The 22681-nt window shown below is 38.9% G+C and overlaps 1 protein-coding gene across 3 annotated transcripts in view; it reads right to left on the minus strand.

The window, feature by feature from the left end:
- The window catches only part of SEMA6D (semaphorin 6D), a 478544-nt gene extending 466001 nt beyond the window's left edge, over positions 1-12543 (minus strand). For all 3 annotated transcript variants that reach the window (XM_087821690.1, XM_087821678.1, XM_016211208.2), the window contains exon 1: positions 12494-12543. The gene's annotated coding sequence lies outside the window, so the exon portion shown is untranslated. The remainder of the gene's footprint in view (positions 1-12493) is intronic.
- Positions 12544-22681: the final 10138 nt, after the last annotated feature.

Consider the following 22681-nt stretch of genomic DNA (forward strand, 5'->3'; position numbering starts at 1 on the left):
TTTTAAAACTCTCAAAAAAATTCTGGCAAACAAAATTCAAAAATGTATAAAAATAATTACATACCATTAACAAGTAGAATTTATCCCAGATATTCAAGGTTAGTTCAATTAGAAAATTAATTACTATAATCTACTATATCAACAAGCTAAAGAACAAAAATTAAATTATCTCAATTAACACTGAAAAAGCACTTGACAAAATCCAACACCCATTCATGATAAAATTGGGAATAGAGGAAATTACTTCCATTTGATAAAGAACATGTAAAAATAACCCACAACTAACATGATACTTAATGATAAAAAACAAAATGCTTTCCCCTATGATGAGAAATAAGGCATGCATTTCTGTTTTCAACACTATTATTCAGGATAGTACTGGAAGTTCTAGCCAAAATCATAAGAGGGGAAAAACCCAACCCAAACAACCATCATACAGATTGGAAAGAAAGAAATAAAGCTGTTCTGATTTGCTGACATGATTTTGTACAAAGGAATCTACAAAACAATCTAGATTTATTAAGTGCTTCCAGTAATGTCACAGGAAATAAGACCAGCACACAAATATCAATCACATCTTTATGTACTAACAATGTCCATGTGAAAACAGAGGAAAATGCAAAACTTAGGTATATACTTATAAAACTGTTGTGGAATGTGCATGCTTTAAATTAAAAAATGGGGTGAAAGAAATTTTAAAAACCTAAATAAATGGAAAGACATACCATATTCATGGAATGGAAGACTTACCAAACTAAGAATATTCATTCTCCCCAAGTTGATCTATAGGTTTAATGTGATTTCTATAAAAATCCCAGCACGATTTTTTGTTCATTTTTGTTTTTCTTTTCAGAATAAGACACGGTTATTTTAAAATTCATGTGGTAAGACACAGGCCCTAAAATAGGTAAAATAATCTTGAGAAGAAGAATAAATTGGGAAGAATTACTCTACTGAATATTAAGACTTACTTTATAGCTACATTAATCAAGCTCTGTGGTATTAATGGGAGAATAGACACATAGATCATTGGAACAGAATGTAGAACTCAGGAACAAACATACACAAAAAATGTTCAACTGATTTTTCAAAAAGGTGAAATAACAATTCCATGGAAGAAAGATAGCCTTTTCAATAAATGGATGCTAGAGCAACTGGATATCGACAAGCAATAAAAATAAACCTCATACCTTCTACAAAAATTAATTCAAAATAGACCACAGACTTAAAGGCACAACACAAAACTATAGGACTTTTTGAACTAACCATAGTAGAGCATCTAGATTTAGGACTAGGGAAAGAGTACTTAGTCTTAACACCTAAAGGATGACCCATAAAAAGAAAAATCAGTAAAATTAAAACTTAATAAATTTAAAAACTGTTGCTCGGTGAAATACCACGTGAAGAAGATGAAAAGATAAAATACAGAGGGGAGAAAATGTTCATAAAGCACATAAACAAAAAAGGACTAATATCTAAAATACAAAGATATCCTAAAACTCAAGAGTAAATTTTTTTTAAATCTAATTAAAATATGGACAAAATACATTAACAGAGATTTCTGAATAGGGTATATGCTGAGGAGGATATACAGATGGCAAATAAACACATGACAAGAGGTTCCTCCTCCTTACCCATTAGGGAAATGCAAATTTAATCCAAATGAAGTATAACTCACATTTATCAGAATGGCTGTAATAAAAAAAAAGAGAAGAAAAGGAAGAAGAACTATTTAAGATATAATTTATAGGTACAGTCAATTGCCTATATGCATGGAGAGATATCTAATAAGATCATCAAGTGTTTTTAAAACTAGTTATTTCTGGGTGGAAAAAATTTGATTAAGACTATTTTCTTTGCATTTGTTTGTATCACTTGAACTTCTATGACATACTGTTTAAAACAATACATAATTTGGAAATAAAAATAAAATATGAAATAAGCAATAATTCCACTCAGATTATATCTTGAGTCCCTAATGCACGATTTAGGAAGGGAACTGGAAATGGCAGTACATCCAGAAAAGAACAAGCAGGGTGACATGTTTGAAGACACCTGAACTAAAGTGTTTTGGGGGGAAGAGTTGGCCATCAGAAAAGGAGGTAGATATTATGCATTACGTTCTGGAAACAAAAGTTATGTGTAGAACTTCCATGGCAACATATTCTTGATAATCAATTTTTCTCACAAAATACAGGATGAGTTCAATCGGAGGCAGGGTAAATTTACATCAGAAATGTTGTACAAAGAATGCCTACAGTTTGGAGGAAGGCCAGAACTATGGAGCACTAAGGTCTGTTTAACTAGAATTCTGCTTTTAAAAAAGGAAAGGCCTCTGGCTACTTTTAATTGCCATTTTTTTGTATGTGGGGTTTCTGGCACTTTCTGGCTTATCCCTTTGTTTCTGCTTCCTCTGGGAGGTGCTCTGGTAACTCTGATCTCATGCTTCAAGATGAAAAACAATACATAAACGTGAATCAAGGAGCCTATACCTTTTAATGCATCAATTATTTCACATCATATCTTTCTATGTTATAAACGACTGACAGGATTCTCTCCACCTTTTTGAAAATGTAACTGGAAAATTTCTAAGGCAAAAGCATGCGTTTGTTCACACGGGAGTCCCCACAACTGTGTCCAATAACACTTGGCATGTGACAGAAGAGAGCCAGAGGCGGTGACCTTCATCTCCTCTGGTTTTCACTCACTCTGGGCTGTACCTCCCACTTTCTGTGGCAGACCTTTAGGGCCCAGTGGAAACTGTTTACTCCTTTTATTCCTTAAAAATAAAGTTCAAACTGAGGGCTCCTGACAGCAATTTCTGTTTAAAAGAACTGACACCCACAGTATGTCATGACTTACATAGACTTTCATTAATATAGAAATCATCCTGTGTGTTCCTTTAGGTATAAAATACAGATAGGTCCACACCTTGCAGGTTAACAGTGAAGATTGTAGAACCTGCAGGTAAAAAGTCTGACAGAGAGATGAGTTGTATTTTATAGGAATTATCTTTCTCGACTGTAAGCACCTCTAAGGCAGGATCCATCACCTACTCATTTCTAATGGGTATAAATTTGCTTCACAACTGTCAGGTGTATGAATATAACTTTATTTTATGTTTAAATTTAAATTATATATTGTCCTAATCCTCACCGAGATTTTGCCCTGCTGGACACTGCACAGTTCTGTTTGACAGTCCCAAAATGTCTAGAGTACAGAAATATGGAGAGTGGTCTCTGTTCTTAGTTCTTTGAGCTAGTTGCTAAGAAGCTTATTTTTTAGCTTTTTAATTTTTTTCTTTTGTTTTATTTTCGATTTTTTATTTTGTTTATTAATATCAGGATTCAAGACCTTAACTTGCCTCTGGGCTTTACTTCTAATCCAGTTTGGCTACATTTTGTATTTTTTTTTCCTTTTAATTAAATGTATTGGGGTAACACTGGTTAGCAACATTATGTAAGTTCCAGGTGTACAACTTTAGAATACAATATGTGTATACTCCATTGTGAGCTCTCCACCCAAAGGATAGTCTCCTTATGTTGTTGTATATTTGGCCTCTTTTAACCTTCTTCATTCTCCCCTAGCCCGCCTTCCCCTCTTCTAACCATCATTCTGTTGTCTGTATCTTTGAGTTTGTTTGCTTTGTTTGTTGCTTTCAGTTTTATACCCCACATATGAGTGAAATCATATGGTCTTATCCTTTGCTGTCTGACTTATTCACTTAGCACGATACTCTCAAGATCCATTCATGTTGTTGCAAATGGCAGAATTTCTTCTTCTTTTTTTTTTATGGCTGAGTTTATTAACCAAATTCAAGTGTTCTGATTAAAGACAAAAACTCCTCTGCTCACAGAATTCCTTCCCCATGACTCATTTGGCCAACGGGCTTTAATCACCATGTGTCTCAAGATTAGCGCTTCTTCTATGCCACCTCTTCCCATGCCCTTTCTCTAGTCCTTCTATCTCTTGGGACATAGATTCAGCCACTACTTGGCTCCTGGTTCACAACCTAGCCCTTTATCTCCGTGAATACAGGTCTTCTAAGTCACAAGTCTGAGCTCCTCTCTAGAACATAAGAAGGCCTAGAACCCAGGATTCCGTCCTCTCTCTTGAACTGTGTGTGGCAGGGTGGGTGTCAGATAGAGAGTTTGTACCGAACCCACAGAAAAATAAAACCACTATTTTTTTCCAGGTTACCCTGACATTCACTCTTGTGTCGCCAGTGCCTAACACAGGCCTAACATTCTATGCCTGGCATAGAGTAAAGCACTCATGAATATTTAATAAATGTGCAAATGAGCCACAGGCAACACAGGTGAACTATCATTGGGCATGCCCACTATAAGACTATAGAACACAGCTAGCCCACTGTTCAATTGTTATTAAGCACACATGTCATAAACCTGCTCAACCGCTTGGCTATACCACTGCAAGTCCCAAATCTTAAAGCCTAGGTTATCCAAACTTCTTCAAGTGAGGTGAGAGGACACCCAGCGCTTGCAGGCTTCTGTTACTTCATACTCAACTCTGTAAATATGCACATCTTAGAAAGCCAGAAATGACTGAAGATCATGTCTAACATTCTATATTGTAAATCAGTGAAATAATAGAATAAAACTTCAGCTATTGAGAGCTGTTTTGCAAATAACTTTCAGTCTCCCAATATCATTAAAATTTTAACCATTTTAAGTGAGTATCTTTCTAGAATACATAATGTATATTCCTGCTGTCTTGAGTAAACACAATTTGACCTTTCTGTGATAGTTTAATGTAATCATTACAAACACTTATTATTCCAGTCCATATAAACAGTGGTGCCTTCTGGGTCCTTTGGAGTAAATTGTGCTCTTTGCATGGCAGGAAATGACCCTGACTGCTGGATTTTCCTAAACCCACAAAATCTGTGTTTCATTACTTTTGAGTATTTTTTCTGTAAGCATTTTTCTTGCTCCTTGCATGATAATAGGATATGATGCTTTGTTGGATGATAGTTGCAGTCTTTCCTTTATAATTGTTAATTCTTTTGTTTTTAAGTTGATAAAGCTCAGAATATGGGAAACCAAGCTCTTTTTTGATTTAGGAATAAATATGCACTAATGGTCTGTTTTCATTGGGCTTATATTGTGTCACCTATTTTTGCTAAAAAGGTTTTCAATTTGGGTTCCTTTGGGTTCACAGCTATGTGGAGACCATGATGTGTGTATTTACATGGTACTCTGTATTTTTCAGAGCAATGTCATAGCTTCAAACCATCTGCTTCTCATACCAGTCCTGTGAGTGCTACTTTATCTATTTTATAGATGAGAACTTGAGGTTTAGAAAGTCCACATAACCACAGTCAGTGAAGAGGATTAAAACTTCATCCCTTGCCTCTGATCTCAAAGTCTGACACCGTTCACAGCACACTACACACTGCAAATGCTCTATCAAAAACTAACTGAGCTGACAGGGTCTGATAGTCTCACAAATGATGACATGGCTGATGGAATTTTTAAATTTAGACTATCTCTTCTCATATATTTAGAATCAAATCTTAATTATTATTCCAGCTACACATATGCACACTGACTAGCAGTTTGGAAACCAGAAGAAATTAAGCAGTGTCAACTGAGATCAAGTAGTAAGCAAATATCAGATGGACAGAGACAGAAATAGACAAGGAAACATGTTTACAGTGGTGACTTGACTACGTTTTCTCCACGAATGGTTCTGAAATCAGTGGTTATGATCCATGATAGCAATGGTACCCCCCGGGTGTTAGTTTCTGGGAGTGTTTCTAACCTCTGTTTGTGCATTTAACCCTGCCCACACCTCTGCAAGTGGTTCCCCATTATTCATTTTTTATTTGAACAGTCTGGGGTGAATGTGTTTCCCACTAGGACACCAACTGGGGCAGCGTTGTTTCTTTAGAGCATTATGAAAGGTTGCTGAAAGTTCATGTGGACGTGGGAGTGGATCATATAGCAGAGATATGGGGGAAGGCTCATGAGAAACCATCTGACCCCTGAAAGAAGCCTCAATTTCTTATGACTTTTCCATTCCCATGAGGCATGTCTATGACTTTCCAGCATATTCTGTGATGTCCGTGTATCCTTGAAACCCTCACTCTTGCCAGTCCTCTATGTCGATATATATACAAATATTTTTTCTTGATGGATATTTACTCTCTGTGTTTGCAATTTCTTACGCTTAGAATCCTCTTTCACCTTTTAGTATTTAATGTTCAGAGCACAAACACATCTCTGAAAACAAGAGGATCAAGTTCTCAGAATAAGCATCACAAAGATCATCAATTTGTTTGTGCCAAGCTACATTCCATAATCGGCGTGGGCAAAATTGGCACATTCATGAGAGACAGACTGTGAGTAATAAGATAGGTAAATAGCAGCGGGGCACCCTCCTTATCAGAACAGATATCCAGGTATTTCAGATCATTCTGACTTGTGGCAAGCAGCTCTCATTCCTGAACATCTGGCCCTGTCCAGATGTCCTGGCCTTGCTTCCTAAATAAAATCTACTTTCTCACTGTGCTCATAGATCATAACAAATGAATGGACTGTGCTGAGAAACTATCTACTCCAGCTCCTTCATTTCACAAATGAAGAAAGTAACTCCCTAAAATGATATGGTGGGTATGTAGGTACAGTGCTTAAGGGCTTGGCTCACTGAGTCACGCTTCCTAGGAATTTGAAATAAGGCTCCATCACTTCACTATGCAAACTTGGGCAAGTCACTTAACTTGATTATGCCTTAGTTTTCACATCTGTATAATGAGGGAAATAACATTTTCTACCACAGGGTTGTTGTGAGCATTAAATGAATTAATATCTGTAAAGAGCTTTACAACACACAGCTATAATCAATACATGGGTTAAGGATATTTAAAGGAAAATTAAGTCATGCATAATTAAGCCTTAACAACCCTGCAGAAAAGATATTCTTCTTTACAGATGATGAAACTGAGGCTCATTGAGTTTAAGTAACTTGGCCAAAGTCACAAAGTTCTTATTCAATTAAAAAGATTCACATTCATATCCCCCTGAGCCTGAAACCCACGCTGCTCACTCACACTCTCCCATGCTCTGACCTCTTTATTCTGAACAGTTAAGTTTGTTAGCTTCTCCCATGGCCCTTCCCAATGTTCAGTCAACAGCCCTGAGGTTCATTTTCCTGAGGTTACCATTGGCTTTTCTCTCCTCTCGGTTTCAAGTATTCTATTTAAGTTAGCAAACCACACACTTTCTAACACGTCCTTTGCCTTATCTTCCTTCACACCACTTCATACCTGACATCATATTATATATTCATCTGCCTCTTTTCCATCTTACCCACTGAGATTATCAACTTCATGCAAGTAAGGACTTTTGTCCACTGCTGTATCCATATACCCACATCATGTGAAATGCAGCTTAGAACATAAAAGCTGTTCAAAATAGTTCTGATGAAATATCAATGAGTGAATAAAAGACTAAATGGATGAATGAAATTCTGCCTCCCAACCAATACAGTACAATAAGTAAACTCAACAAGAACAATCCACACTTATTGGTTTCCTTTCCAGGCTAATTGTAACAATCATTTACCAGGGCATAAAGCACACACACTAGAGATATCCCCTTTACTGGCTTCTGCCATTTAAAGTCATTTTTCATATCAAGCCATTGTACTCAAAGCAGTAAAAACTTCCTGTCATTTTATTATGCTCCATTCCTACTTAAAAACTTACTGTGTTTGACATCTGCAACACACCTCGGATCGAACCTGCTCATCTTTATTGGTTTCCTTATTTTGCTTTAAAACTCTTTTTATTTTCTGGTATGTTTCAAATTCTAACTATTATTGTCTGTTTTATACATAATTATACTGATTTAAATTTTCCTAGTGAAAAGTTCCATCTCTTCCTATTATATAGCTACTCAAGTTCAAATCAGTTCTTCCTAAAGAGCTGGGTCCCCATAAGATCATTACAAATCCTGTTTTAAAATTTCTATTAAAGAAGAAAATTAAATTGTCCCACTTCTTTCCTTCCATGTTCTTAAAATTTTTAACACAGATATTGAGGGTGTAAGAAGGTAGTTATATTGGGATACAAAACACACACAAATAACCAGTTCATGACTGGATTCCGTGAAAGGTAAGTGGATTTTGAGAGTGGAGTCAGACCAACCCGCCTCCCAGCCCAGCTACGCAGCTGTGAGATGTCCTAGTCTGGGCGTTACTGTTTGCTGTTCGTTCTACTTTGACTCCTCTTCTACTGTTTTGTACTGATATTGCATTTCTCCCGAGGTGGCTTCCCAAATTCCAAACTCCACTCAGGCTTGGAGATTCTCATTTTTCCAGCATTTAAAAAAACAAAGGTGCTCAGGACAGCTTTGCAAGCGTGAAAAACGCTTGCTTTTCTGTGATTCTAAGGTGTTGGAAATTTACACTGGGAAGGCTCAATAAGGTTACGTATAGTTACTACATCCTCAAACAATCTATGATCAAGAGTTTTAGCTATAGAGCAGAACTATTATACAAAAAAAGAGTTTAACTTCATTTTCAAAAAATGTTTATATGGCAGGCATACACATATACTATGCATAATATATTTGCATGGATAATGCACTAAAAGGTAATATACCTTCTTGGTAGCATGATTATCTCCACTCCTCTATATTTTCTATATGATCAGGGGTTGTTTTTAAAATCAAAAGTAATATTATTTTAAAAGAAATTTATTTCTAATCTAGCACATAGTTGACTATAAGGATATCAGTAACCTTTTCTCCACAAATTTTTTTCCCCCTTCAGACCCCTGAGCAAATTATCATTAGTGTGCAACTTCACTCAAATTTTGTTTCTTGCAGATTTAACAGAACTTCAATCCTGACCCCCAAAGTTTGCATATATATGCATATGCCCTATGGCTCCTTCATCACATACCAACCACAAGTCATTAATTAGAATTGAAGGCTTACTTGATTGAGCCTGACGGAAGTTTATAAAGCATTATGCAAAACAAAAAGGAACTGGGAAGAAAATTCTGATTAAGCAGCTCAGCTTTGAGAACCTTAAAAACTTAAGCAACCACAGAAAATAAACCTAGACCATCAGGCAAGAATGGGTTGATACCTCAACATATCAAAATCCATGCTATTTATTATAATAATACTTAATCTGTGCTAGCCCCTGAGTCAGCTACTTGTAACAATACTGTGACAACAACATTGTGAAGTAGGTACTAGCTTTACGTCCATTGTAAGGGTAGGTTTAGGATTGCGGACTGATGAAGTGACTTGCCCAAGGTCACACAGGTAGTAGACAGCAAAGCTGGCATTCACGCCCTTGTATTCCTGACCCCCTTCCTCCCATCCCTCCCCGCTCCCCAGCCTAATGGTTCTACAGCCTAAACCAAGCCCAACTCTGGGTCATGCCTGCAATACTTCCTCTCAATATGCTTGGCCTTAGAATATATTTGAAAGTACAGTTAAAAAAACAAACACGTAGGGACTTTTTACTCTATAGGTAGTGACCACTTACGCACAGCCATCACTGGGCAATTGTCCCCTTCCTTTTCATTCTTACAATCATGTCCTTTGTGAAATCCAGAGGGTGGATTCTGATTTCCAAGGCCCCTTACATGTTTGACATTCTGTGGTTCTTAGAGTGCCTACCAGAGCTAAATAGGAATGGATTACTGAAGACTAAGAGGGAAAATACACTCCAACAGAACCATTACTCAGTCAGAATGTTTTTTTTAAATGTACATTTGGGGCTGCTCAATGCTTTCATGAGTCTGGATAACAGTGCCATCTGCATTCTAATCCGGGCTCTGTCCCTGCCATGCTAGGAGATAGATGAATCTCTCATTCTTTGGGTATTTTAATTTCCTCAGTGGTTAAGCAAGGATGATACATCTAATCTACCTTTCAGAATTTCTGAATGGATTATAGCAAAACCTTTCATAATGTTTTTGGCTTAAAAGAGTTCTCTCTGAGCTACATTTATGTTTTCATATTTTATTTTCCCCAAATAGTCACCAATAGAATTCAGAAAGGAAATATATCCATATAATTGGATTAATTTCCCTAAATCCTTGGATAATCCCAACATGTTTGGCCATGACTAATCAATGAATTTGAATTTTTGGCAAATGGTGATGATTATGTACATGTTTCAAATATCTGCCTTTTTCTCCAGAGTCAGAGCAATCTGGTTTAACTAATTTTGAGAACATAAATGTTAATATTCAACAGCATTAAAATACTGTTTTGTTTAACTAAAATTCCTTGAATGGCATAAGAAATCAAGATGCAAAATTCCATGTTGATGTCAAAGCATGAAGTATACCAAATCTACACTAGTATATTGAGAGCAAATACTGAAGTTGAAAATGATCTTTAAAAGAAAAAAAGACTGCCGAAAAGGCTTGATGCCAGAGGTAAGAATAGGAGGGAAGTAAAATTTCCTGAGCAACCAGGGGTATTGTACTAGCTGCTTTACTGTACTAGTGCATTCACTCATCATAACTCCATCATGGCCCCCATTTTACCTAAGACTAATCTGAAAGCCAGGAGGGTGAAGTAACTTATCCAAATTCACTGGTAGGGCTGTAATCAGACCCCAGGTTTTCTGTGCCCCTTTTGGGGGATGACAAATCACTCTTTATGGAGGAGAACTCAGGTTTATTCCAACTACACATCATGTAACTGAGATCAGAACTTATAATAATGTTATAAAAATAAGAGCTTTAATTTAATAAACATTTAAGACATGTCATGGATTTCAAAAATATTATTTGAAAGTCTCATGTAACCTTTAAAATAAATATAGCAACCTCATTTTAAGGATAGAGTAACTGAAGCTTAAACACTTGAATAATAACAATAATAATAGAAAATATTTGTATAAGATTTACAATGAGCCACGTACTGTCTTTTCTTATATATTATTTATATCTTACATATATAACATTTAATGTCCATAATAACTCTCTGAGCCAATTAATAGTATCATACCTATTTACCATACGGAAAACTAATACACAGAGAGGCTAAATAACTTCCTCAAACCCAGACAGTCTGGCTCCAACATCCAGGCACATAAGCATTGCTCCAAACTCAGTATCATAAAGTAGTGTTTTTCAACCTTTTTCCTCTCATGGCACACATAAACTAATTGCTAAAATTCTGTGGCACACCAAAAAATATATTTTTTGCCAATGTGACACACACACACAAAAATAGGCATAATTTTAATTTGTTCACACTGGATGGCTATTGTTGTGTTGCCTATTGACATTTTTTTAACTTGAAAATCTAAGGGAAAAGAGGTGTGTGCCCCTGCCTAAATAGTCAGGTATTGTGTATGTTTTAAATTTTTTTGAGGCACACGGGTTGAAAACTGCTGTTATAGAGAGAAAGTGGCTATAGAAAGACATGAGCTTTGGACTTGGACTCCAAAGCCAGCGTTCTTTCTAAGTCTTCATGTTTCTCAACCATGGCTGCTCATTAAAATAATCTGGGGAGCATTCAAGAATAGGACTTCCATTAAATAGATATAATAATTTTATCATGCATGCAAACTGAAGGAGTTTTCTGTTGAAATTCCTGCTTTTTCTTAAGTGTTAGTGAATCCCAAAAGAGTGGATGTCACCTTCCCTGTTGCTTGGAATGAGAGTTCTCACCAGTTCTCCACTGGCTGAACTGTGGGTATGCACTGAGGCAAGGCCTGGGCCCATTTCCACTGGCCCCACCCGGCCTAAGCATGGCTGCCTGTAACCAGAGCCAGAAAGCCTGCACAGGTTCTGCAGAAATGCTTTTATGCCTTAAGATGAAGTTTTCATTTATACCTCCCTTAACTTTTCACTTGGACAAACATGTACTGAGTTCCAGCTATGGGCAAAATGCTGTGAAACACTATGGTAGGTCTTTGGGAAACTCAGATTTCTTCTCCTCAAGAAAAGCACAATCTAGTGGGGGAAATAAAAATATCAGCAGCTAAGTACAATTAATATTATTGTACGAAGGAGCTCCTTTGGCTCCGTACCTGAGAGAATTTGAATGGGTTCTGGTACACTGCAGGGGTCAAATAGAGACACCCAAAGCAGAGATAAGGGGCCTCGCAATGTTCTTTACTCTCATAAATGTGTTTAGACAGCCTTGTGTGTTTTTAATGGACCCTGGAGAATTAGGCAGATTGTTGTTATTGTTGTTGCTATTTTATTCGCCAACTACGTGTTTACAGCATCTTCTCTTCAGTGGTTTGTGTCCCTGAGAGCAAAATAAACTCAACGTTTTCTTCCTGCAACCTCTCATGAATATTAATGTTGTCTTCATTTATTGTTTGGCAAAATATGACAAAAATAAAAATGCACTACAGCAAAAAGGAGCACGCATACACCAGAAATATCTAGCTACTGTCGGAAAACTTGTGTCACCATCATCAGTAAGTGCTTGACAAGCATGCCCCATAAACTGCATCATCCCACCACCCCTTCCACACTGACCTTTCTTAACGGGCGCTGCTGCTTCTCTGGTTGCTACCTGTGGGACTCCCACTCATTTCATTTTCAAGTGGTATGGTTCCGTCATGCTGAAACTAGAAACATGGGGTTCAGTAACGATCAGCCAAGGAGATGTGTAAGAACAGTCATCCAGATTTCCAGAGCCTCAGAATCTTCCCTCAAAGAGCTTCCTATCCAAAAGCTCAAGTACATAAAACGAACAAGTGGAACTGTTCTGGCTGAAGGGAGTGTAGAAATGGAGTCCCACCTGGAAGACAGTTCAGACCTCCCCTCACGTCCTAGAGCAGCTCCAAGCAACTCCACAGAGCCCTTTGAGTTCTGCATGTTGCACCTGAACAGTCACTGGTCCAGGGCATTTAATAGAAGCAGGACCAAAGTACCAAGCCACCAAGTCAATGAAAGTGGCTAAGGTCACAGAACTGGCAGCGAAGCTGGGACTAACATCCTATACCTTCTGTGTCTTCAGACCGTGATCTTTTTACACTACTCCTACTTCCCTACATAGTTCATGTAAGAAAGGACAAGTTAGACAACTATTAGAAAAATTATAAGTTTGTTTTCCAATGTTGGCAAGCTCGAATTCCTTTGAGGTTTGTCAGATACTCCTGGGATAACTATTGCATGTTGTACCAATAAGTAAAGCAGACAGCTTTAAAATGTCTACACTGTGTTCTTAGACTTGGAATAGAACATGAAAACCCCAGGAACCCTGGGTTCTGGCAGCCAAAAGGGAGTCGGCTACGCTGAGAGCTTGTCCAGTATTCTACTAGACTTTTCTTTAGTTCAATTGTATTCCTAAGAGTGGTGTTGAATTATATAACCTGGCCAATGCCACTGAAACACTGTAAAATAAAACTTTGTTCAGGAGCATAAAAAATTCTAAAGACTGGTGGTGTTTTGTTGGAAATGTATTCATTTAATCAAACCGAAGACAAGCATTATCCAGAAGAACGGATCCGATGTCACTGCCACCTGTTTGCAGCTTGGGTCTAAATAAATCCCTTCAGTAGCTATATGATAAACTGAACTTGAGAGCGTATGAGAGGCTGGCTACACAGTAAGCTAGTGACAGCGTCGTGATTTGGAACTATATTCTGATTCTCAGTCCAGTGCTGTTTGTTCAAGTTGCTTCATAATCCATGTTCTTCTCTTTCCTACAGATGTTAGATGATATTCATGATAAGCAAATAATTTCTAAGCATTTTCTTTTTCCCTTTTAGAGAAAGAAATAGTTTCTTAGACTAATCACACCTATAGATTTTCTCCATATAAAATGTTCTTGAGCAATTACTCTTCCTGATAACCTTCAGCAATAGCAGAATTTATCTTAAGGCAGCCAGTTATTTTCTCACAAAGTATAATTTTATCCTTTATGTTGGAAGGTTTAAAAAAACATAACTACACAGTATTGTAGAGAGATAAAAATAAACTGATAATATAGAGCACTGTTGTTAGAATTTTTAATGGCCGCATAAATTTATGATTTGGTTATTAATTGCATAATTACTGATATTGGTCATATTGAATATTGTCAATCATAATATTCAGTACTTAGAATTCTATTACATTCAATACTTGGTAAGTATGGAGACTTGGAGCTAGAGAGAGCCCCACATGAGCCCTTCCTCTCGGGTAGGACTACACATACCAGGGGCAGAATGCAGTGCTCGACTTACCCAAGAAAGGGCGACTGCATCTTCTTTCAAGAAGCAAGTCTCAGGTGTTATTAAAAAATGGTTAAAAGGGTGAATTTTACGCTACGTGAATTCTGTGCTTAAAAATCAGAAAGAAAGAATCAATTGCCAAGGAAAGGTTCTAATTTCTGTCTATTCTATGGCTGATCCTCAGGCAGTTTTTTGGAAACCACAAACGCAGGATAGGAATTCGGAAATATTTCTTGTTCTTACCGACATCTCCTGAAGAGATAAACTGCTGGGGCACAGTTTCATGTAATAAGAAACAGAAGAGCTATTCTATGTAAGAAACCAAAGTAATTACAAATTAGATATATAGAGGCTTAGCGAATAGCCAAGTCTGTAAGGTATAAGGGACAAATTTCATTTCCTGAAATACGTGTGTGAATGTGATGGCATCCCCGCGGGAAGAAGGGGGGTGTGGACAGGGAAACGTGGATTTCGGTGATGGCGATGCACACACCACGCGGGGATTGTCTATCGGGTGGTGATCTGCTAGACTCGCAAGTACCAGCAGAGGAACAAAAGATGAAGACGGAGCAATAGGATAAAGAGAGAAGTGTGTGCGGGACAGAGAACCAGAAACGAGGGCAAGAAGGGCTGCTGCGAGCAGCCAGTGCGGGTGAGCCAGGAGGCTCTGGTAGGAGAGAGATGCCGGCCCGGCCCGGGGGCATTTACGCGAATGAAACACAAGGGTGGGAAAAGGGCCCGCTGGAAAGGCTTCGGGGCTAAACTGGGAATGCCAACCAGGTAAGATAAAGAGGAGAGGGGGCAAAGGAGGGAAGGGGGGAGGAAGGGAATGAGGGAGAGAAGGGGGGGAGATGACCAGAGCCCTTCCTTTCAACATGCAGACTTTGCAACTAAGAAACAAGGCTTCCTTGTGAGGAAGAACATAACAGGGAAGGCGAGAAAGAAAGTAAAACGGGGAACAGTCTATCAAAGTCTGAAGAGTGGCCTAGATTTATCTGCATCGAGTATAGTTAAGCAGTGAGATAATTACCCACACATCAGTCACCTCTACCGCACACACAGAAACAGAGGAAACCATGGGCCGTTCCAGCGCTTTCTTAAGGAGAGCATCAGGGTCACCTGGAGGGCCTGTTGAGGCCCAGATTGCTGGGCTCACCTGTAGAGTTTCTCAGGCCAGAGGGTGAGGGTGGGGCCCAAGAACGTGCATCCCTAGCAAATTCCCAGGCGCCGCTGAAAGTTGCTGGGCTGGGGCCACGACACTTTGATAACCACTGACTTGGAAAAGCAGAGTACAAAGCAGGAAATCCTGACGGGCTGTGACTCTAAAGTCTACAGGAGGAGGGATAAGCTACCCTAGGCAGCCTGAGAGGGGTGTTTCTATAGAGCACCCGCCTCCTGCGCTAGGGACTAGCGAACAGAGACAGGGGAGCAGCACAGGAAATCTCTACTCTCGCAGAGCCGACAGAATACCGATGATCACGCATTTATATTTCCATTGCTGGCAGTGAGCCTTTTGGTCTGATGTTTACATATTAATTGTTCTTATAAGTGACCATAGAAATTCAGGATTAGTAAAACATTATGAATTTCAGTCCAAGATATACAACTTTGCGTATATCACATTCTGTGATATAAGAAGAAAACTCCAAGGGTGAATTTCTATAGAAGTTCAACGTAAAAACACATTCAAGATAGGATTTCCAGAATTAGCAAATAAAAATATAAGGCACTCAGTTAAATCTGAATTTCAAATAAACAACAACTTTTTTAAAATGTAAGTTTCGTGCACTATTTGAGATAAATTTATACTAAAAACATTTTCATTTTTATCTGAAATTAAAATTTAACTGGGTCTCCTATACTTTATCTGACAACTCCAATCCAAGTAGACTTTGAATGAATGTTTAATATGTCATCAGTCTTACAAAGAAGATAGAAGCATAGAGTATCTTGTGGGCCACACGAGACAATAAAAGGATAGTCAAACTTCAGATTTTAAGGAAGACCAATAGGACTGGAGTAGTCAAGGAAGGGAGCTTCATCAGCAAATATGACTTCAGCTGGTCCCGACGGTGGGTAGAATTTGATTAGCCCAAAGCTGGTTCCGAGACCATGCAGATAAAGATAACGTCATGACTATGAAGGATGGAGCTGGACCAAGGACAGCGGGAAAACGGGAGAGGAACACAATCGCTTGTGACACACTGAGCCAATTCCTTCACCAGCTGGATAGCGCAAGGTTTCTTAGAGTGAAATTATTGACCCTCATCAATATTTCAATGTACATCCATGACCATCAAATCTACCCCCCTTTTTTTCAGCTTCATGAGGACCACATGGAGAGATCTGAATACAAAGTATCCGGATATTCTGAGCCAAACAGAATCTGATGCCTGGGGTGTTTTCAATCAGAAAATAAGTAGATCTTTGGTCCCAATGCATTTCCTTTCTTTCTTTTTTTTTTTTAAATACAACTTTATTGATTTCATAGACAAGAAGGGGGAGGGAGAGAAAGAGAGAAACATCAATGGTGAGAGAGTAGTCATTGATCGGCTGCCTCCTGCACGCCCCCGACTAAGGATTGAACCCGCAACCCGGGCATGTGCCCTGACCGGGAATCGAACCCCGATCGCCTGGATCCTAGGTTGATGCTCAACCACTGAGCCACGCCCGGCCGGGCCCAGTGCATTTTCTGATTCTAGTTTGAAATAAATGGCTCTGCTGCAGTGTCGAGTCTGAGTCTTGGAATCAGTAGATCTGGGTCTTTGTTTCTGGGGTATGCTCGCAAGTGAGACAGTCTCTGGGCTTCACTACTCCAGCAGTAATGTTACACTTTGAGATTATATAATTTCTCAGGGCATTTCCAATTTAGCATTCAGCAATTAATTGAATAACTCAGTCATTCATTAAACATTTACTGAGAGCCTGCCTTATGAAGGTAATTCGCTAGGAGCTGTGATAGATACGAAGAGAGTTATTTATTCATAGTTATTTATTCATCACTAGGCAAAGCTATGCAGCAAGTAGTTTGCCCCTTTTCCCAGTTCTTACGCTGAGACACCCACCTGGGCACTCCATAGAGGCTGGCCTCCGGCCCTCTGAACGCAGGCGCCAGACTTCTTCAGCTGCCTCTCCTTTATATTTATTTTACGCCCTCCCCTGTATTTCCTCAAGGACATTCCACCTGTCCGCATTTCATTCCCTAGGGGGTCCTAGTCTCAGCCTTCCAGAGTGAGAATTAATTCATCTAACAAGCCCAACCTGTCAAAGCCTCAAACAAAGAAAGGAGGGCTACATCTGAGTAACCTTAAGGCCAAGGTGGACTTCAATCTTTTCATCCTTTCTACATATTAGTGACTTCATTCAAAAATTGATTCAAATTAAACAAAGAAGAAAAAAAGAAAAGAAACATTTACCAGGGCTCACTGGTGCTATCACATATCATCTTATTTGATCTGCATAACTATCTTGTGATAACAGCTTATTATCTTAACAGATAAACCTGAGGCCAGGAGTAGGCAGCAAACTTGCCTCAGGTGAGAAGCTCCAGGGCCAGGAGTAATTCAGATTTGTCTTAAAAACCAACGCTCTTTCCAGGAAACCAGCTAATCCACAGGCATGGTTCCAACTGCCAGTATGTTTCAAATAGTTGTGTGGTATATCGACTAATAATATTTGAAGTAATAAAGAAGATTTCTTTATAAAGTAGATTCAACTTATTTATAATAATGTCAACTTCAGTGACTTCATTCCAACATTTTTGTTGTTGTTCAGAGTAGGAGGCTTATAGCCCAAATTAAGGGGTTACACGTAATTCCTGCCAAAGGAATATTTGGTCACATAATGCAGTATATCGATTGTATGGTAGCTAAGAAAAAAAGTTAGCAAGTACTAAATGGTAATCAGGTGGCTGTGGGGGTTCTTTTGGGTAGGTCTGTTCCAGTCCTGTGCATGTGTATTGCTGGCCCCACATCCTTAAAAAGGATGTGTGTGTGTATGTCTGTGTGAGAGAGACAGACAGAGGGGCAGGGAGAGGAAGTGGGAGTGAGTTAAGGAGAGGGAGAGAACATAAAACAGGGAGAGGCAGAAATAGTTCTTTAATACCCGTAAGGAGTTCATTTGGACCACCATGACTTTAAAGCAACTGAGCTTTTAATGATTTATACAACAAAATTAGAAGCTTTTCTAATTTGTATTATTATATATGTAGCTGTCTTTTTAATATCTTTATGACCCAGGGTCATTGTGGTAATCATATAGTATTTTACAAAATACAGTTATGCCCTTGAGGATAATCACGTGTTCAAGTATGTGAAGCTCTACCCTAATGAGCTCCTGATCACTTTGCTTTTTGTGGTTTTGGGCATTTTAACAAATGAGTTCTATTTCCCTTGGTTGGCAGAAAGGAGCTTCTTAAAAGCCCTATTTGGGTATGAGACACTAGGTTAAAAATTCAGAATGGAGAGCATGCTTGAGCCTGAAGGACAATTTTAAAGAAATGGAACCACAAAATAAACCAGCACAATATTTGGTGCAAACCAAAGCAAAGCTATAGGTGAAGAAATGGGTTCCGGGAAGTTAGAGAGAGGGAGATTGCAAGGAAAAGTCTAGGGACAAAGAGCCAGGCCCTCTGTGCTTCCTATAAGCATCTACATTCCTCGGTTGTCTCGGATACCGTTTGCTATTCATAGGTTCTCCTTGATATCTCATCAGTGTATATTGCTGTCCTCCACTGTCACTGTCTGTGTGGACAATCCTCTCGGCCCTTTGCACCATCTGTTGCAGCCATGACTTTGAAAAGCAAGAAGACTGTCTTAGTAGATGAAATTGTTAAGAAGGAATGAACAAGCTCTGAGTGGAGCCTACTGGTAACAGAGTAGTTGTGTTTGGGTCTGCCTAGGACATCTTTTGTGGCTACTTGGTTAATTTCTTGGTTTACTTCTGGATTTCATCTATGCTTTAGTCAGGAAGATGGCCAGATATGGATAGATAATTGCATTTGTTTTTTCAGACTTCCATAACAAAGTACCAAAAATGGGATGAAATAAACAATAGAAATGTACTGTCTCACACTGAGGAGGCTAGAAGTCTGAGATAAGGGTATTGGCAGGTTGAACACTTCTGGGGCAGTGAGGGAAAATCTGTTCCACGCCTCTCCCATGCTTCTGATGGTTCAATGGCAATTTCCGTATCCCTCAGCGTGGATCTCTGCCTTCATTCTCACGTGGCATTCTCCATGCGTGCCTCTGTGTTCAAAGGTCCCCTTTCTATAAGAACACAGTCATATTGGATTAGGGTCCACCCTAATGACCTCATCGTAACTTGATCATATGCAAAGATCCTATTTCCAAATAAGGTCATATTTATAGGTCCTAGGGGTTAAGACTCCAACATCTTTTGGTGTGTGTGGGGGGAGACACAAATTAACCCATAATAATAATGTTAATCTGTGTGAGTGTGTATTATGTAAGGAAAAAAAAAAGCAAACCTCTTTTAGGCTCCTGTACAGATGTAACCTCTGTGTGGTGGGCGTTTTTTTACTAAAGTCTCCAGAGATGATGGAGTTCCCAGTTACAAAAGCAGACCCATCAGTCCTGCATAAATGACATCCACTGAGTAGACCACACCACTCTGGGGCAGGGTGCTCTACTCTGCACAAGCCTGGAAGCTTCCAGGGGCTCCCCAGCCAGGGCGTGATGGGGAAGGGAAAGAAGGCACTCAGGACCTCAAAAATCAAAACAAAAATCTGTAATTACACAAACAAGCACGGCCTTCTCTACCATCCCCATATCTTCACTGAGCAGTAAGGGAGGGTGGGCAGAAAGCGCCTAAGATGAAGTCAGAAAAGATAAAGCTCTTGGTTTGGGGTGACAAGAAGTAGGAGATCAAGATGAGACTGAATAAAGATAAAAGAGTAATTTTTTATTGAGTTCTGGTTGCTAGCAGGTCCCAGATTTGTACTTATAAGTTCAAAAGAATAATTTTCATTAGTGTGAAGAATTTCTTTTCATACTCATTCAACAAATATTCACTGAGCACCAACCATGTGACAAGAATTTTGGTGACTGGGCATAAAATGGTAAATGAACTATAATCTTTCCTTTGAGGCGACAGTCTGAGTGGCTCAGGTTTTAAGGTTAAAGAGACCTGAGATCCACTCTCATTTGCACAGTCTGTCTGCACTTCAGTTTCCTTGTGTAAAATGAAGACAACGATAATCCTTAACTCATGGTGTTATTGTTAAAATTACGTTAGCTATATATGGAAATTACTTAGCACGGTGCCTGGAAAACATGAAGTTCCAATGAATACAATAGTGGTAATAATAATAAATTAATATTATTATTACTATAGCTGTAGCACCGAGGAGGAAAGAATTAATTTTGATGGGCAGTGTAAGAATGGACTCACCAAGGAGTTGCTATTGAACCTTGTCCTTGAAGTCAGGGTCAGGTGAGAGTTAAACACTGGAAATTTAATAACACTTGGTAGTATTGTCTCGTTTCTACTGTAGACATTGAAGTTGTTCAGAATTACAAATGCTTTGTCAAACCTTATGACAAACACTTTCTTTAAAAAAATGTATGGTTATTGCTGAGATTTGTAAATTATAGATATTGCTTGACAAGGTAAAGAAGGAAGTAGGGGAATATAACTGGAGATGTAAAGAGCATTTCAAATAAATACATGTACCATTTGTAAGTCCAAGTACTATACATTGCAGGACAATATCCTCTCCCATCTACAGTTTTACTTGTGAGACAAAATTTGGGCTTCACAGTAAGGTCAGTGACCACCCAAAACGGGCAAGGCCGAGGCCCGTGCCCACCTTATCACTGGCGAGCCCAGGACACTGCCGTCTTCACACGGCCTGCGGCCGAGCGCGGGGAGCCTGGAGCCGGCCCACGGGCCATGTGAAGCGCAGTTCCCAGCACGGACTTCAGCATGAAACTCCTTAAAGAGCTGCCATAGTGACAAAAAGTGAAAATCAAAGGGAGGAAACCTGGAGAGTTCCCAGACTTCAGTACGACCCTTAAGCTCTGGGGGAAAAAGATTCTTTAAATATCTTTGGGAGAAAAAGTTATAGACAGGAAACAGAAGAGATGAAAAGTAGAAAGCATTCCTCCAAAAGTAAGCGTGGTAGGAGAATTAATTTGAAAAGATACAAATAATTTACAAATTGAAACACTGCATATGATTCCTAGTACTTTCAAAGGAAAATTTTTTAAAAAGAATTTTTCATGTTTTGGACAAAAAGTTTGGTTCAAGAACAGGTGTGGAAAATGAGACAGGATGGTTAACCAAGAGAGAAAAGTTTGGAATATTTATATATAATGTAATATTGTATATATGTTATATCTTATATACATACATTAAAAGAATGTGAATGGTTTTTACCTATTACTTAAAGAAGATAGCAAAGAATTCTTTTTGGATGTTTTAAATGTTTTAGCATAAATATGTTTTAGCATTAATCTAAATGGGACCGAAAAAAACAAAGTAGAGAATCACAACCCTTGTGAAGATTTTATCAATATCTGTGAAGAATCAAAATATCCAGGGAGAATGGTCAGTGCTGTAGTTTCTCTTTCTAGAGGGTAAATGTATGAACTCTGGCTCCGCCTCTGAGAAATATGGATGGAACCTGGAACCATGGCCTGGTCAAGAAGCATCCAAAGCTACCTACAGGGTCCTTAGTGGGTCTACTGATGGAGAAAATATGAGTGCTGCCCTCAAAGTTCCTTTAGTGTACTTTTTCAGTCACGAAATCTGTTGACAAAGCAGATTGCCCTGGCTTAAACCTGCATCTCATTTATTCATTCAATAAGCATAACTGAACTCCTGCTATTAGCACCTGAGAATACTACTCAAATATGCAAGAGCAAAGTGCTGCCTTCACAGAGCACAGTGATGGAGACCATGCCCGTGTAGTCTCACCATCGTGGTCATCCCAGCTCGTTACGGTTAATTAGTAGGGAACCAGAGGTAAGGAAGAAAAAAAATGTGTGAGACTCTTGGACTATCCTGACAGGTCTAAATTACGTCTTCAGTGACAAAGCAGAGTAGCAAACAGATTCGTGCGAGGTTAAAAATGAACACTGAGCCTTCCTGGTTGCTTCTGGGTCACTGCTTTGTTTTCGGTGTGTTGGACTGTAGCCAATATTGTAATTCATGAGAGTGTTCTCACCATGGGAATGAAAACAGAGGGTTTGTGAAACAGGATTAGGACCCCAGAGAGGGTTCAAGCAGAGATTACAGAGGACAAGGGGTAGGTGGCAAGAGCATGGAACCCAAGAGGAAAATAAGCGGCACCTGGGAGGGAATCAAGTTGGGGAAAAGTACAAGTGACAGAGAAAGTCTAAGAAACCTGTAGCCACTGGGACTTGAGGGGCAACGGTCCCTTTCTGAGCAGGTCTCCATGGCTGATTGTTCCTATTTTTGGTAATCTCGTAAAATGGGTCATTCCTGTAGGATATCTTTTCCTAAGTGTGTTTTCTATAAGACT

Source organism: Miniopterus natalensis, chromosome 1 (genome assembly GCF_054644295.1).
Source record: "Miniopterus natalensis isolate mMinNat1 chromosome 1, mMinNat1.hap1, whole genome shotgun sequence".
NCBI lineage: Eukaryota > Metazoa > Chordata > Mammalia > Chiroptera > Miniopteridae > Miniopterus > Miniopterus natalensis.